Consider the following 9,878-nt stretch of genomic DNA (forward strand, 5'->3'; position numbering starts at 1 on the left):
TCCTACCCCAATTTTAGTGTTGGTCATCTATGCATCCTCTATATTTATGTTTTTTTTCTTATATTAGCAAAAATAGTATTCTTTGAATATTATCAAAATTAGAAGAATAATATAAGGAAGGAGCATATAAAAATTAAAAATTATAAGTAAAATCAAGATAAATTCATAAGACATTTATATCAATTTGCTACCCAGTGAAAATAAATTATTGCGTGCTTATCCCTTTTCCCATATTTATGTTATCTTGATATATAAAGAGAGTCGACTAGAAAGAATTTATTTACACCAATATAATATAAGTGATTGAACCTCAATCATTAATACTATTTTAATCCATTGGTGATTGTTTGAAAAGTAAGACCAATAAGTGACATTGAATGTTAGTGGAAAATCACTTAAGCCAACATAAGCCAATTCTTCTCATATATAGAGTGAGGGGCATTTTTTAGGTGTATGTGTAAGAAAAGTACAAAGTAAATATTTGACAGCCTCGCCCATAAAAAATCGATAATTGAGATTAAAAATGATTTAATGATTACAACATTAAAAAGTATATCGTATGATTTACAATTTACATATTTAATCATAAAAATGTATGTGTTTAATGAGTATGGATCCTCTCCATTAATAGAGAGATAAGTGATTAAAAAACCAAAGGAAATCTAACATGTAGTGACACATCTATCTTGTAAGTATAATAAAATAACATATTTGTCATTAAAAATATGAAGTAATAAAATATTTGTCTCTATTAATGGAGATGATCCCTATTCGCGTTTAACACTTATAAAGGTTCAAATTCTATTTTATTATTAGGAGGTTAATATTTAATATACAAGAGTTGATAACATGGAACAAAACATTTTTGAAGTAGCTATTTATGGTTGGTTCAATTAATAAGAAATTTAGGTAAAATCACACTCTCTTGTGGGTTTAAATACTATATTCAATATGAAAATCTTGTTGGTAGATATATGTGTAAATAACTTTATAAATGGTCTTAATCTCATGAGACCTACTCTTGGTAAGTTTTTAGAAATTAGAACATAACTCACTTGATATTTTGTTTACAAAAAGGAACCTCGCTAAGCATTAATTCCTATCATTTTTAATAAATGAGAACTTATATTAATACGAGCTTTTTATAGGACGAATTTAAACTTCTTTTAAATGATAAAGAGATCAATTTATAATTAATATCGTTTTATGTTCTTTATTTTCAACTTAACCATTAATATTCTCACCTCTTGTGTTTTTGTCTGCAACTTAGTAAGAAGAAAATTTACCTTTCAATACTACACCCAAAAATAATAAAATCATTTTTTGAAATATACAAATCTCTCTTTAGACTTAAAATTATTGTCAAGTTGGGAAAACTATATATTATACATAATGAGTAAAAGATACTGATGGTTTAGGAAAAATATGATCTACTTTCTAATTCTAAATTTATCAAAACATCTAGGAAAATTCACTTTTCTTAAACCTAAAAGGCTCCTCGGTCAGAGACCAATAAAAGAAATAGAATTGCAGAGAGGATTAAGTTGTTTAATCTTTTTAAAATGTGATTTCAAGGAAAATCAGTTTTTTTATACAAAATAACTTGGCTATGATGATTCATTTTTATAAGCAAATTTCGTAGTAAAATCAATCATGGTGATGTAGGTAAAACACAAGGTAGACTGGTAGAGAAGAGTAATCCCAAAGTCAGAAGTTGCTTTTTGAAAAACTCCAAAATTTTAGTCTACAATAATGCATATTTTGCATAAGTCAACATCTGATTTATTGTTTGCGCACTCCAACTCAAGAAAGTACATTTTTTGATTTAACTTTTCTTCATACACATGCAATTATCCATGGCCGTGCATGAACATGTTTTTCCAGGTTATACATCATTCTGCAGAATTTGTCCCTGAACAACATGTTCCATCTATCCTCTTCAGTGTTCACTTAATTCAACAAAGAGTTAGTATTGGTCTCATCAACGGTGAATTCATTTAAGTTGAATCCCAAGGAGTCCAGAACAAAGACATTGATTATGGGTCATGCTTTCTAGTTGTGGAAACATCTTATCTTTAGACTCATCTTCTCTTTGGATTATCTCTGTATTTGCACCAGCACTAGTATACTAGTAGCTATACAAGTACCATTTTGTTTTCTCATTTATGTTGGTACTTTATGATAGTGATATATAGTCAAGACATAGGGCTATATAATTCAACATTTGTAATATTATATCGTGCGCTGTCTTTTCCAAATGCAAGTATAATAGGGAAAGCGTGGGTCACTTGTAATGGGTGGGGTGTTTCCTTTTCCAGTTTTGGTTAATTTCGATCAATTCACGTGGAATAAATATACGGTTGGGACTGGTACGTGTTGATATAAGAATTTCTAAGAAACTTCAGTGGTAGTAGAAAGTTGGCAGGATTCCACTGCATAACATGAGCTTTGTCTCTTGTCTATACTATGACTTTGGACAATCTTTTGGGACCTGTTTTGCCTTTACGACAACAAACTTTCTTTAAGGTCCCAGAAAGGGTAGAGATATCCCCAATATTCAGGTCCAAAATGTGATTGTAGTCTTCTATGGCGGTGCCCTAAAACCAAAAGCTAATGAAGCAGTCAAAAATAATGCAAGATTGTTGTCGGAGTTAATGTTATCTTTAATAAGTCGGTGTGGGGTATCGTACGGTGGTCTCTCTTTGTCTATACAAGTGAAATGGAATCCACCTACAGCAATAGCATATAGTGTGAATATTATGTCATTGGTTTTCTTGTTCTTGAAATTTCATGAGTAGGTTTCTCCTTGTGTAGATATTAAAGAGGACTAGAGGTTATATTATTCAAAGTCTAGTTACCACTAATATATCTAGTATGGTAAGGTTTTATTTGATTCTCAAATAGATTAAACGATTAAATGTTTAATTTTAATAAATGACATTTATTAGAATGAACAATCATATATTTTGAAAGAGATTAATTTGTTACTCATATGTTGACATATATCTTTTAAATGAAAAAAGTTACTACCTAAAAATCTATTAGTATTTAAATGACAACACAAAAATTTCAAAACGGAACATTTTTAATTTATTTTAAATTATGTATACACTAATACTATAATTGTTTTTTATATTGTCTACACATCATTTATCATTCATATATTAATTATTATTCACTTTTAAACCAAAATATTATAAATTAATGATAAATAATATATTATCAATGAAACAAATTTTATGCTGATAATACACAAATATTAAACTCATATCTCATTTACATTGATATCATTTCCTACATAATATGTTTAAGATAAAATAACTCTCATTAATATAGTGTTGCAAATGTTACGTTTATGGGTTCAAGGCTTCAAGCCCCTGTGCTTATTAAAAAAAAAAATTCTTATCCAATTTTTTATGGTTACAATGAATTAATTAAGTATTTCAAGTTTACTAAAAGCATTATATACTATATATCTATTTCCTAGGAATTGATAGCTAAAAGGTCTAATTTTATCTTGCACTATTTTACTGAATTTATTTTAACCTTATATATTATTCTGATTATCTGTCTAAAATTAAACAGGTATCACTGATAATAAGTTAAATATATTCTATTTTTAAAATTGGTCTATATCCTTATAGTTTTTAATTATATGAATATTAATCTATAATAAAAATTTATTGAATTAAAAATATGTCATTATCTTTATATTTTGTATTTCTTTCAATTTTAATTCATATGACTTTTTTATAAAAATATTAGTTTATAATATTAAATTTATTTATATTCAAAAGCTGCAGATAATGTTACTCAAAATGCTAGTTACTATTAATAAAACAAAATACAAAAAGTCGAAAGAGGACTTGATCTTGGTAGGTAGAGGAAGAGGTACCTTAATAAAATGTGTAACTTCACCATCTAGTTATGTTCAGCGTCATCAGCGGAGTGAAATTACAGGATGTGTAAGTCTATTTTAGGAAATGTTATTCACCCTTAATGAGGCCATTTATTGGGTTGACAAATTTAATAAAAAAATTAAATTGTAGGTAAATATATTTTTATTGCTCACTTTAGTGATAAATTCAAACTCACGTTCTTCCTTAGCTGCTTAGCTCATTTTTTTTATAATTTAAAAATTGCTATATAAGTTCAAACATTCCAACGTCGATTCGCCACACACATTGGAACGTTGGTTTATTCATTTTTAATCAAATAACCTCTTTCTTTAACTTTCTCATTTCGTAATTTAAGTTTCCTAAAATTGGTTAACTTGTTAAACTTAAATTTGGATATAAAGACAATTTTTTCATATCTATGTCATTATTTTTTTCCACTAATCACCTTACTAAAAATCGTGACAAGTTATTTGTTTAATTTGTTTTTTAACGAGATGAGAATTTCTTATTTAACATAAAACCAATTTTTATTCTATCAAAATTACACAAGCTAAAAAAGAATGTTACTTCCTTAGAGTAAGTTACATATCTTTCTAACAACACAATACAAAAATGACAATGTCATTTCCTAGTAAATGATGTGTTTTAAAAGTGTCGCATGTCATCATTTATATATTATTATTATTATTATTATTTAATTGATTTTATTAGACTTTCTATTAGAGGTATTTCCTTACCTCATTTTTTGGTACTACCTTTCCTTACCTCATTTTCTTAATTAAAACTTTGTACTTACAAAAAAAAAAAAACATTAGAACAACATTATTTCTCCTTCAAAATTTATTAAAAGAGTCCAACTTAATCACATGTGAACTTACTTAAACACTATAAATAAATATTGTCACCTCTAAATCAAGTACAACAGATACACAAGACTTAACCGTAAATGAAGGCTCCACCTTATCCAAACACCTAATGAACACTACAGCGTCACTATCCATCATATTCATATTCCTTTTCAACAGAAGCCTATCTCAAGTATTTAACCTCCACTGTTTAATGGTCAACAATATTTCCACTAGCATATAATGCTGCTCTGTTTTTCACAAGTGATGTATCGCCATTTGATTATCGCTCATCATTAGGGAAGTGTTTATTTATTTTCTAGAGTTTAATTAATTTGTTTCAAGCATCTTACAGAAATATGAAGATGTGCTCAAATTTATTAAAAATTGTGAGGCCTGTAAGGCGTTGTGATATGGCTGTGATTGATTGGACAAACATAACTACTACCCAACAGTTGAGAAACATCAGAATACTCGAATCAATCACATTTGAGCAAGTAAAATAAAATTTTATTTTTCTTAAATTTTATTTTTATCTATGTGACATGCTTTAGAATATGTGATCATTGTTCACAATTGAACTACTTCGAATTAGTTGAGACCGCTTAAAAAAAATGGTTGAGACCTAATGTCCGAAAGGCTAAGACTCTAGGTTTGTAGTGATAAAGTCCCATAACATAGAAGGTGTTGGAAAAAAGGCCTCTGGGCCCTTACTAAAAAGGTCATGTTTTTTCATAATGGGCTAAATAATTCAATCCATTCTCTTGTTTGGATAATGTTTTTGACTACTTTTTTAACCCTTAAAATTTGGACCACAGATTTTTCTTCTAAAATCTCATCTTGTCCCGGACCCTTCCATTCCCTTTATTGTTCCTCTTATTCACTGATGGATCATTGGTCAACTGACATTGTCAAATATTATATGAATAGCAATATGATGGGCCATACATTACGCAGTAGCTTTTTTCATTCTAAAATTATTTATACCATGGACAAATTTAAAAAAATACTATATCTTAATTACACATGAAGAAAAATCTGAAAATATTTGGTAGTATGCTCTGAATCTGTTTCTGAAATGTTTGCTATTGTCAAAGGAATAATATTCTGAGTTCCAAGCCACTTTATTGAACCTTTCTTTTAAATATTTGCAAAAACAATTGTAAATGATTTGGTGGGTGCTGCTTGGCGTGGAGGCCATTATTGTTTCAATTCACACTGTTTTTTTATCTTATTGTTCAATTCACTCCCTACCCAACACGCTTCCATCTCTGAATTATTGATAGAAACTAGCTTGTGACTTTGGGCACTGGTGGTCCAGAATTTCTTATAGTGATTACTTAATCCATTATAATAAATTCAGAGCCAGGGATGACCGGTGTCTATGCCATTCTCCACCAACTTTTTCACTACCTTTGTACTTATTACACCCTAAAAAAACTTAAAATCCTATCACACTGGCAGAGGGAGCAAGGCTCCTAGCAATACCTTATTGCAACTAATATCGGATTCAGATATTGGATTAAAGCCATATTTTCTGTCTCAAACTTTATACTACTTGATGTATCCCTTATTTTTCATTGGTCAAGAAAAAATTTAAACTAAATATATTAATTTTACATTTGCTGATCAGTGAGAATGAAAGAGTACATGGAATGGTACAAAATTTCCACTATTAAAACAAAATAATTGGCTTAACCAATTTCATAATAACAATGGATTGATTGACTTTTCAAATCTCAAGACTATTTACCTGATCTTTTATACGGACAAAAAATTAGGTTAATTAAGTCTTCCCTCTCAAAGGGTCAACTAGATCTTATTACTTAGAGAGTGTTTGTTGAGTATTTGCAAATTACACGTCGAGAATAAAATTCAATTCACATTCTAGTGACATGTGAGTTAAATTTACACCAAGCATGCAAAAATATGTATAGGTGTTCTTTTAGGTATGAAAATAGTCATGCTTTGCTTCATCATTAAAAAAATCAGTTTTGTAATAATCAATGATTTAAAAATGGCCTAAACCAGCTCGTGAACCAGTCTTGACCCATATGAATGCTTCATTCAAAAATGGTTATGAGCTAGTTACCAATCGAAAATTGAGTAAAATTGGACAAAACCACTAATACAATGATTTAGTGGTTCGAACAAATTTTAACAAGTTTGGATGACCATGTCATATGGGGTGGATATGACACTATCTTACCCGTTCATTCAGTTGGTTTGGTCTTAATTGGACTTATATATGGTCAAGTTTTATTGGATATAAAATAAATTTATGTTAAAAAATCAGACTTAATTAATATTTAAAGTTAGGTAAAAGTTTGTCTTACCTATCTTAACCCAACTTTTGCTCATTTTTTACTTTGTTTGTATGTGCTTGTTCAAATGTGCGAATAATGACATTTATTTAATCTGTTGTAGATAATGCATTGGATTTTGATAGTCTATATAGTGATATACTATCATTTTTAACCATATTTTTTTAATTGTTTTTGCTATTAATTTAGGACACTCACATATGATGTAAACCAAAGGGGAACCTTATGATTTGTGAAGGACAATCTTACAATTAGGAGAGTTACTTAGAGTTTATATTCTTGGAAGGAAATTATGAAAGTTTTTAATTTATTTATTTATTTGCTTAAGTTTAATAAATAAGAATTTATTCTCGTGAGTAGTCTTAGGATTTAATTCTGTCTTAGGAGTTATTTCATTTAAATGTTCAAGTGTTTATTTCAATTATTCATGTAATGTGGGTTAGAAATTAATTGAAAAAGATAATATGGAGATAAAGATCTGAAATCCAACATGCTTGATTTATGAGAATTAATCTCATATTCTTGCTTAGAGATAATGTGAAGATTAAGGTAATTCAGCCAACCACAAGTCAAATTGAATTTGGTAACCTTTGGCATCGGAGATCAAACAAAAACGTGGAGACCAAGTCAAGCAAGCAATTTCAACTCAACCAACCTAATTTGATGCACATAATCAGTTAGGATCTTATCTACATGATTAATTAGGAGTTTTACTTTGTTTATTAGAAGATAATTAGGATTCTATCTTAGTTTTATCTTTATTCAGCAAGGCAAATTGCCTATTTATATTTTACTTGATCATTAATAAAAGTTAAGTTTAATTTTGAGAAAACCTTGTGTTTATTTTAGTTGAGAGAATTCTCCTAAAAACCTCCATTTTTGGTTGTGGCCACCATCGATGAATTCTCATCAAGCTTTCTAGCTTGTGGCGAATAACACTAGCTTATCAAGCATTCTTGCTTGTGGCGCTTCCCTTTCTAATCTTTTTCATTCCCTCACCAAAACAACCCCAAATTCTCTATAATTCACTAAAACCAAATTACAACCTAAAAACCTCAAGACTTCAAGCTAAAACGATCATAATTCAAAGGCAGCCCCTTTGAGGTTGTCATCAACGTATATCATTGATTCTTTAATCTTTTTTCATATATACACATACACAAATGTTTCACAAAATATTTACATGTATATCATTTCCCACAACAAACTATATATATAAGAATAATAATATTGAGAAGATTTTGTCTAAAAATAAAAAATACATTATATTTAATTAGGTCTAGGTTAGGTTCAAAAGTTATTCTAACATTTAGGATCATATAAGTCTTTGAGTCTAGGGTTAGATACGAGTTCAAAAATTAGTCAAATCAATATTTATGATTAGATAAGATTCATTCCTAACCCGACTTCTGTTCACCCCTAAATTGACACCTCCCAATCCATTTTCTATTTTTATTTTTTTAACTGCTTTATTATTTAATATGTATTAGCAGAGTGAGGTGGTTTTCTCATGCTATATTTATCCTTTAATAATTTATTTTATATCTTATTTTTATTTTCTAAATTTAAATACATCAATATCATTAAAATTAAATTATATGTATACATATATATTATATATATATATATTTAAATCCAGTCTATATTCATATAAATTTTACTTATGTTAGTATTAATATATATAATAAACTAATTAAATTAAAAACTGCAAGTTCATAAGCATGAAAATATAGGTGAAGGAAATTAGTAGTTAGAAATATAATTTTACATTGTTATATTTTACCCTTATTAAGAATTTACATTCCATCTTACACCATATTTTTATTATCTCTAAAATAAAATATTTCATTATCACTAATAATATATATTATATTATACTAATGTAGTGTGCATTGATAATTTTTCTCCTGTGTAAAGATAGATTATATTGCCATTTCTGACACACTTGGGGAGGAAAATTGATCTACTAATTGACTTACAATCTACAGCCTAACTCTGAATTATGGCCTCTCTTATCATCACGAGTCATGACCTCCTTAATATTGTTGTTAGTGATTTGTCTTGGGCCTGTTATACCCCTTGTTTTTTCCATTCCTATATATGTAATTTTTTGTTGTTCAGCCTTAGCCGTCATTAAAAAATAAGTAAATTATGTGGAATAGTTGAATGAAGTGGTTCTAAGAATTTTTTATAGGGAGAAAGGGAATTTTTAAAGGACATTTTTTATTTATAATTTTAAATAGGTGGATTAAAAATTTATCTATCCAATTTATTATAATGCATGAATTATAATCCCCGTCCATTAAGTTATTCCATTGGTAGTTTAGCAATATACATAATGCCCCTTCAACTAATACCCGAAGACAAATTATTTATGAAAGACATAGATATTATTGAAATAAATTTAGATTTTAAATGTTTTCTGTAGGCATGACAAAGTGCCTAATATTATGCTTAAGAATATTAATTATGTATTAGCTTTGCATAGTTAATATATTTAAATAATTTATATATCAAAATGTGTTGGTTTAATGGTGTAAGATTTTATTGGATCACTAAATAGAAAAAAGAACAATGTTTAATTTCTGTGAACGATAATTGTTAAAATGAATAATCATATATCCCAAAATTATTTAGTTATTTTTTATTATGATGAATGAATGCTTTTGGTTATAGAAAAATATACTGTATTTAATATTGTTGAATAAATAATTATGTATCATTCTCTAATTTTTGCAGAATAACATTTTATTAAGAACAAGTAATAGATGACTTTTATTATCCCTTTTGTGTTCTGAAATAGTTATATA

Source organism: Lupinus angustifolius, chromosome LG17, assembly GCF_001865875.1.
Source record: "Lupinus angustifolius cultivar Tanjil chromosome LG17, LupAngTanjil_v1.0, whole genome shotgun sequence".
Lineage (NCBI taxonomy): Eukaryota > Viridiplantae > Streptophyta > Magnoliopsida > Fabales > Fabaceae > Lupinus > Lupinus angustifolius.